Genomic DNA, 8,613 nt, shown 5'->3' on the forward strand with positions numbered 1-8,613 from the left:
GTCTTCTTGCTAAGTTCCTTTGTGTATAAACAATTCAGATGGCTTTCAATGCTCCTTTCCAATGCCTGATGGTGTGTGCTGAGCTACAACACCTTCTACGCCTCCTGGCTCGGCCCGCCAGGCCCGGCGTCTGTGTATACCACAGCGCGTTGCACTGTGTGAGGCTCGGCAGCAGATGAAGTTGTTCAAAGCCACCCAGTGGCTGATTCATGCAGCAGAGAAAAGTCATTTAAAGTAATTGCGTACTAACTTTGCCACATAGATCTCACAGTAGGTGTTTTGAAGGTTAATAACGATGACAATAGTAAGCATTTGTTTAGCATTTCTTACGGACCTGTCTCTGTTTTAATCAAGGTACATAATCAATAGTGTGGATTAGGTATTGCTGTCTTTTTTTTTTTTTTTTTTTTTTTTGACACAGGAACTGTCTATGTCGCCCAGGCTGGCCTAGGACCCAGGGAAATCCCTCCTGCCTCAGTTTTGTAACTGTTGACACATCTGGTTCAGTTGTTACCACATCGGCTTGGCTTTGCAGAGCCAATGGGGAGGGTAAATCAGAGAAGGCAAATAACTGGCCTAAAGTCACACAGTTGAGGCACAGAGCCAACTTCACACCCTGCTCTGCCTGGCATCGGAGCAGAACGTGTCGCATGCCCGCTGTGACAGACTCTTTTAACACTTTCTCCCACCTGCAGGATCTGACGTAGGAACTTGTCAGAGTTTCGGACTTCAGCACGAGTCAGCGTTCTACCGTCCTGTTGTGACACAGTGGCACAGGGTTGGCAAGCAGGCTCAGGGCCTGGAGACTTGGTGGCATCCAGGTCACACCTACAGGGCACTCGGAATGCGTGGGATGAGAGAGGTACCTAAAGATAAAGGCCAACACCAGTTGACACTGCCGGACCTGTATCTTTTTGGGGGCAAGAACATATCATGGGGGCAAACAGATATATCTGGGGACCAAGGGCACAGTAATACAAAGATGGCATCCAGCGTACAAAGGGCCTATCCGTACTGGGCTCCGAAGGTCATATTTTATGTGTCTCCCTTCTACAGAGGGAGTTAACAAGTTAGAACAAGGACTGATTACTCCGTCCTCATCTTGCGGGAGACAGTGTCTCAAATGCAGAAATGGATGCTGTGGGCTAGGGACGTAGTCAGTGGAAGAGTTCTTGGGTAGCATGTGTGAAGATCTGGGGTGCCTTGCCACTGAAAACAAAAGCAGAAATAAGGGACACAGAAGCCAGAGTGAAAACAGGCTTCAAAAATCCAGGTTCCTGTTTTACCACAGAGGGGGTTGAGATTGAAATGGAAGTGTCTTAAGCTATAGACGAATAGCCGTCCAGGTTCCTGTTTTACCATAGAGCGGGTTGAGACCGAAATGGAAGTGTCTTAAGCTATAGATGAATAGTCATCTTTCCCAGTTCCACAGTTACTGGCACAGAAGTAGCAATGAAGATTTCCAGTCTGACAGACTGGATTCCCAGGTCCACATCACCTTCTTTTAACTTACAACCCTTGGGCAAACTGTTTAGCTTCTACTGAGTCTCAGTTTCCTCATATTTAAAAAAGGGAAAGTCCAGCATCTGCCCCAAGGTTGCTGAGAGCATTCGATATATGATGTAAGTATAGTACCTGGCCGGCTGCACTCGCCGCTGTGCTGTGTTTAATAAGCAGCAATGGTGACGATGACGATGGTGGCTGTACAGGCTCACTGCACCCTTGAAAGCTTGCTGTACAAGCCCGACAACCTGAAGTCAGTCCCCAGGTTTGCATTCATGGGAAGGTAGAAAAACATTTACAGAAATGTCCTCAGTCCTCCACACTTGTGACAAGGTACACGCACCCTTACCCCATCATGTATGTGTGTGACATACACACACACACACACACACACACTAATAAAAAATATAGTTTTTAAAAGGGACCAGAAATAGAAGAGAATAAAAGGAGGAAAGTCCCTAAGGACATCTAAGAAGAAAAACTATGACCCTATGATGGAGTTAAAAAGACAAGTGTGACTTCCTTGATGATATGCTAGCACCAGAGAAGAGAAGGCCTTGGGAAAGGTCATAGTGAAGACTCAATCCTACCTCCGTATGCCTGCCACACAGTCGGAAGTTCCCCCAGGTAAGAAGGGCCAGGGACCGTCTCACTGTCCATCTCTATGTTTGGGTTATCTGTTCTAGGTAATAAACACCAATAAAAGTTGAAGACTCATTTTCTTCTTCTGTGCTATTACAGAAGAGCCTCTTCCATTGTAGAAGACAAGGCAAAAACAGACCAAGCAAAATTAGGAAGAGAAGTCCAGCCTGTAACCCAAACATCTACATCCAATTGCCATTACTATGTCTGCCTTCCCATTTGCCATTGCCCTTTATCAAAATGTTTTCCGACTGTTAAATATAATGTTAGGTATAACGCTCTTTTTCCTTTATAGATAATGTTTTTTCATTTCTCATTGAGACAATTTGTTTTGGAGTCATGAAGAATTCGCCCATATCTCTTTAGAAATGTGTACATTAGGAATTCCCCTCAGCGCTGACTCTGTGTATGGCACATAGAAGGGGCAGATTCTCTTTCCCTTTGAAGTAGATATCCAGGGGTACCCAAGCCATGTTCTCTCTACCATTCTTCACTTTGACTTTTTCTTGAAAAAGAGAAGAGGTGCCCACACATAGGTGGATCTCTTACTGTTGCTGCTGTGACCCAGCATTCTGCCTGCATATCCTTTATAAAGGAAGAGACTATGTTTTTCTGGGGGTACGTTTTGGATAGAAGAACTACTTTCCCCTTTGGTAGGTCCCAGGAGATGCGCCGTGTTACACGTCCTTCCCAAGGTGGCGTCAGTGCTGATGGGAGAGCTCCCCGTCCAGACTCCAGACTGGAAATGGTCCACAGGCTTCACTGACTCACCGGGAAAACATTATCCATCATTCCCTTCCTCTTACAGTTCATCTGTCACAGCCAGTCAGGGAGCTCCACCCATCTGCACAGGGTAGGGATGTGCTTTCTGCCATGTGCCTGGAAGGGGAGGATGCCCAGCCACTGGAAAACACGGGTGACGTCGTCTCCACTTATCTATCCTTGAATGAAAATGACAGTCTTAATCACTCCAGCTCAATAGCAAGACTCCATAGCTGGTAGATCCAGTCCTCCAGCTCTGCTTCTCCTTCTGAAAGGTCCTGGCTTCTCTTGAGTCTTGGTAACTCTAAGTGAATATAACAAAGTAATTATGTTCTCTCAATGCCTTGTTGGGAGGTGGGAAATAGATTGGTCTCAGCCAGTGAAGTGCTTGCCATACAAGCATCAGGAACTGAGTTCCAGCACCCATGTGAACATCTGGGCATGATGGTCTTCTTAGCACTAGGAAAGCAGAGACAGGGAGCTCCTGCTGGTTTGCTGGCTGGCAAGTCCAGCCAGTTGGTGACTTTTCCAGGTTCAGTGGGAGACTGTCTCAAAAGAATACATACAAATCAGTAACGTTATGCAGAATGTGTGGGTTGTTTTAATGTATTTAGGAACACACACACATATCACAACAATAAAAGAAAAAAATAGGTCATGAATTGGAAAGCCAGCAAGGAGGAGTATATGGGAGGTTTAGAGGGAGGAAAGGGAAGGCAAATGATTTAATGACACCAAAATCTCAAAAAATAAAAAAGTGAAAAATGAAAGAATTATAAGGTAAAGAGAGATCAAGGAAGATACCCAACATTAACCTGTGGCCTCCACACTCACACACACCTTGTGGAAACACACATGTCTTGTTGGAGTTTTTATTGGGTATGTAGCTCCACCGAGAGGGAATTAACATTTGAAACAGGGAGTGTTCTAATCCATCGGCTTGAATTTTCTTTTCTTTTCTTTTTTTTTCTTTTCTGAGACATGATTTTTCTGTGTAGCCTTGACTGTCCTGGGAATTTTCACCTTTTGGTCTGATCTTTTTTACTTTATTTCAAAAACATCCTATGTTTTGTACAGGAGTCTTGCATACATCTTGTTAAAACTTTCCTTTCTGTTTCTTACATTTAAAAAATGTTACCACAAATGGTATTCTTGCATGTTTTGCTACTTTACAAATGTTTGTGGTTGGTATATAGACATTCAGTTCATTTTTCTGTATCGACTTCACATCTAGAAACATTGTGAGGACTATTTTACACACACACACACACTATGTATATATGTTCATGTGTGGCATGTCTGTGCACACACACGTGACTCATGTCTGGAGGTCAGAGAACAACTCGTAAGAATTGGTTCTTTCTTTACACCATGTGGGTTCTGGTGAAGTCAGTTCATCAGGCTTGACAGCAAATCCCTTTACCTACCCAGCCATCCTGCCTGCCCGTGTGAAGCTCCTCCATGTTAGAAAAATCATCTACGCTTCCCATCTATTTTGATGTGGATTAGAGTGCAACCCCTCCATCCGCCGACATCGCCACACCCACAGGTGACCCCTCCATCCGCTGACAGCTCCACACCCACAGGTGACCCCTCCATCCGCTGACATCGCCACACCCACAGGTGACCCCTCCATCCGCTGACATCGCCACACCCACAGGCTTAGCTCCAGACCCGTGGCCCGAGAATGGACTATTAGAAAGCCCTCTCTGCCTGAAGGGTGTAGCTCTCACCGCTCATCAAAGAAACTTTCTTCTTCAGCATACAGAAACCAGCTCAGAAAACCACAGCTGGTTCTTTGTGGTCCAAATGCAGAAAACAAATGATTGTGGGGTGCCCGACCCAAGTGGATATATCTGCAACATAACTCATGCACCCAAGACTCAGGAAACTTTGTGGGAAGTGGGGCAGAAAGATGGCGAGAGCCAGAGGACTAGAATGACTGCTGTGAGATTTAGTCTCTTAAACTTAACAGGAAAGTTTCACCCATGGTACCCCAACCATATGGCTGCCTGAATAAAACCCAAACGATGACAGCATGAACAGGTATGCTCCCATGGAAGGGGACATCTCGGGGGGCTACACCCAGAACCAAGAACTAGAGGTAACTAACAACTGCTAATAGAGGGAGAGATAGTCTTGGCCAGGGATGAGCCCCGATTACGGTTGTCAATACAAAGTGGCCATCCCTGAGATCATATGCATACAAAGAAGACTAAACTGACTAAACAGGTTGTAGTTATGTACTTACGTGTTCACATGCCATAATAATCATCATCAAAGTAAAAGAGGCGATGAATTCGAGAGGGAGTAATGGGGAGAAACGGGAAGGGGTGGAGGGGGCAGGGCACAGGAATAGCTGGAAGGAGGAAAAGGCATAGAGGAATGATATAATTCTACTTTTAAAATGTTTTAAAATTATTGAGAGAAATACAACCCACAAATAAAAACGATTCTCACGTATTGTTTTTCTTTCTTTTAGTGAGTATGTATGTGTGGAAGTATAGGTGTGCAGGTGAAAACACATGTGCACAGCTGGAGACTAAAGGAAGACACGGCATGTCCTGTTCTGTTGCTCGCCATCTTAGTGCATGAGACACGGTCTCTCAGTAAACCCGAGCTAGCTGGCGGCCGGCTAACTCTCCCTGTCCCCACTCCTCACAATGCTGGAGTAAGCAGTGCTTGTGGCCATGCCCTGCCCTCTTTCTCTTTTTCTTTTTAATGTAGGGGATGGGGATACAAACTCGGGTCCTCAGGTTTGTACAGCAAGCCTTCTTTCCCGCCAAGAAGTCTCCCCAGCCTCCCTTATGTCTTTATTGCTTTTTCTTGTCTAACCCCACAGATGCTGCTGAGTAGACCTTGAGAATCCTTGTTCTGTTCAGAACCTCAGAGGGAACATTTTTGAAGTTTCTCCTTTGAATTCAATGTTAAGTATTTCACTGTGGATGCTGTTAGCAGATAATTAATGCCTCGTCTTTTTCCTAATTTCCAAGATTTTGCATACTAAACAGATGTTGAATTTTAGCAAGGGTCATTTTTTTTCTACATATATTGAGCTGACTATTTATGCTCTTAGTCTCACCATAAGATATGTTCTGATAAATCCTTTGTAACACAAATGGGAAATAACACAAGTCCAAAATGTGTTTGGTACACTGAGCCTACTGAGAGTTGTGGCTCAACGGCATAGTATCTTGAGGGCTGTCAGCTGCTCCCCGAGAACTGAGGCTCACAGCTGCTCCAGACTCTCCGGGGTTTTGCTGATTGCCAATAATCCAGGAAAGGTCAAAATTCAACATTAAAAGTACAGCTTCTGCTAGCTATGTGTTGCCTTTACACCATCTAACAGTCGAGAAACAGGAGTTCAGGGATATGTGTTTTCTTGCTGCTGCTCTGTTAAGTGGAAGCTGACCCTGATTCCCAAGAACAGGACATGTATATAGCACACACCCTAGCATCCTGGAAGGAGTCAAATTTGTGCGTTTTTCCTTTGCACGTTGCTGGAGTTGGCTTATATACTTTGCTCAGCCGTTGACACCTATGTTCTCACGTAAAGCTGGCCAAGAGTTTTTTTCCTTGCTGGCTTGCCGCACTGATAGTACTCTAGTTTCACAAAGCAAACGAGGCAGTGCACCCACCTTTTCTACTTTCTGGAAGATGTTGTACAAAGTTGTACATTAAATCTTTAAATGTTTAATAATAACTGCTTGAACTTAGCAGTGGCTGACAAGTTTATTTTAAATTAAAAAATTGCATATTTTCCAGTTTTTTTCTTGTGCTAATCCTGGTAAGTAATGTTTCCTTAGGGTTTATTTTCATCTACATTTTGAAGTTTATTGCCAAATTCTTTTCTGATTTCCTCCCCATGTTTTGCAAATGTCTCCAGCAAAGGACTGTTGTCACTTCTCCTGCTGATAGTAATATCTGGGTCTTTCCCTTTTGTGGTCTTGCTCCATCTCAACTGATTTTTAGCTTTATTAGGCATTACATTTGTTTATCTTATTTATTTACTTATTTATGAGGGATACACCGAGTACATAGGCGAAGATCAAAGCACACCTTGCAGGATTTGGTTCTCTCCTTCCACTGCGTGGGCCAGGGATTGGATCAAGGTAGTGAGAGTCGGCAGCAAGTGCTTTGACTCAATGAACCATCTCAGCAGCCCCTTTATCATTTATTTAAAAGAACTAAAATTTGACTTTACAATCCTATTGCCTTTTTTTTCTTTCAGTATTGTTGCTAAAATTCTTTCCCTAGGGGAGACCTAAATACTGACCATTCCTCCTCCAGCTACTGACCAAGCTGCGCCACCGTCCATCCTGGAAAACCAATGGGTTCATTAGGGTTCCTTACAGAGAATGGGTGAGGTGGTACAGGCAGGAGCGTGGGCAGCCTTGGAGCAGCCACTGGGAGGTCTGCGTCCAGAATGGACAACGACTGTGTGGTTGGAGTTGCCACACTCCTCACCAAGTCCTTCTTAGACCATTGAATTCCAGCCCCTCCCTGAGGCCATGTGCAATCAGGGCAGAACTACATACAACTGGCTGAGAGGAGTGGCTGGGCACTCGGGTGAGGCCCCATGATCCTCCCCACCCTCCTTCTATGGAGGATTGTCAACAGTCAGTGACATTTGCAAGCAGACACAGCTGAGTTCACAAAGGGGTGGCTGTTGGCCTTGGAGGACAGTCCTGTGCGGTGTTTCTTTTTCTCTTTTTTGAGTTTACCCCCATATTTGGACAAGACTGGTTTGCTGTTATTTTTTCCTAAATTCTTCTAGAGCTCTAAAAATGTGGAGTCTACCCGTTGTATCCGTCTCTTCTTTGTGTTTTCCGCCATTCTGTCTCTCTGCTTTGCTCTAGGTGGTTTTGGTTCCCTGGTTCTCTTTCTACCCATTTTGAATCTGTTATTGAACCTATCTGTTGAACACTTCATTTTGGCTCTTGGGACTTTAACTGTTAGGATTCGAGAATTGTTATTCCTGCTGTTGTGTGCTGGGGTCTCCTGCACACAGCGCCAATGATCTGCCTGGAGCTGTGTTCCCTGCTCTGGGTCTGGAACTTCTGTCCGGCTCCTTTAATTTACAGTTGTTTCCTCTCCGTTCATGAGTCACCATTTTCCTGAACTTTGTAAGCGTCTGGTCTCATAAACGGCTGTGAGGGGCAGTATGACTTTTGTAGTACTTATTCACACTTCCTTTATGACATTCCTTATTTTCTTATTTAGGTATTTTTTTTTTCTCCTTTGCTAGACAGCAGTTCAAGGTTCAACAGAAAAATAAGTTCTGTGTCTGGTCCATCTTTGTATTTGTCAAAGTTCTACCAAGATTATATGAAATATAAATGACAGATTTTACTTCTACGCCCACCTCTTCTCCTGAGACGTCGGTTTATTATGTGGCTCTGACTGGACCGGAACTCTCTGTGTAGACCGGCTGGTGCTCTGCTCACGGAGATCTGCTTGTCTCTGCTGGGATTAGACGCATGCTTCACCACACTGGGTCTCACTTACTTTTTGTATCCCAAGTTCAAGTCATCCGGGTGTCCATACTGTTCCCTAAGATAGAACACAGCTAGTCTCAGGTACTTTCCACTTGCTGTCCTCGGGTCTGGAACACACCTCACGGTACAAATGCCACCTGCTTTGGTCTTCCCTCTCCTTCAACAGCAGTGGTCCCTTTCCCCTCCGCCACTCCCTGCCTTCTCACAG

The 8,613-nt window shown here is 44.7% G+C and overlaps 1 long non-coding RNA gene across 1 annotated transcript; it reads left to right on the forward strand.

The window, feature by feature from the left end:
• The first annotated feature begins 653 nt into the window (after positions 1-653).
• Positions 654-5,203, forward strand: LOC126504699 (uncharacterized). The gene is made up of 3 exons (XR_007592686.1): positions 654-906; positions 2,042-2,130; positions 4,339-5,203. It is a non-coding gene; the product is annotated as an uncharacterized lncRNA (long non-coding RNA).
• The last annotated feature ends 3,410 nt before the right edge of the window (positions 5,204-8,613 follow it).

This window comes from Alexandromys fortis, unplaced genomic scaffold, assembly GCF_014885135.2.
Source record: "Alexandromys fortis isolate MF-2015 unplaced genomic scaffold, M_Fortis_MF-2015_v1.1 scaffold_12, whole genome shotgun sequence".
Taxonomy (NCBI): domain Eukaryota; kingdom Metazoa; phylum Chordata; class Mammalia; order Rodentia; family Cricetidae; genus Alexandromys; species Alexandromys fortis.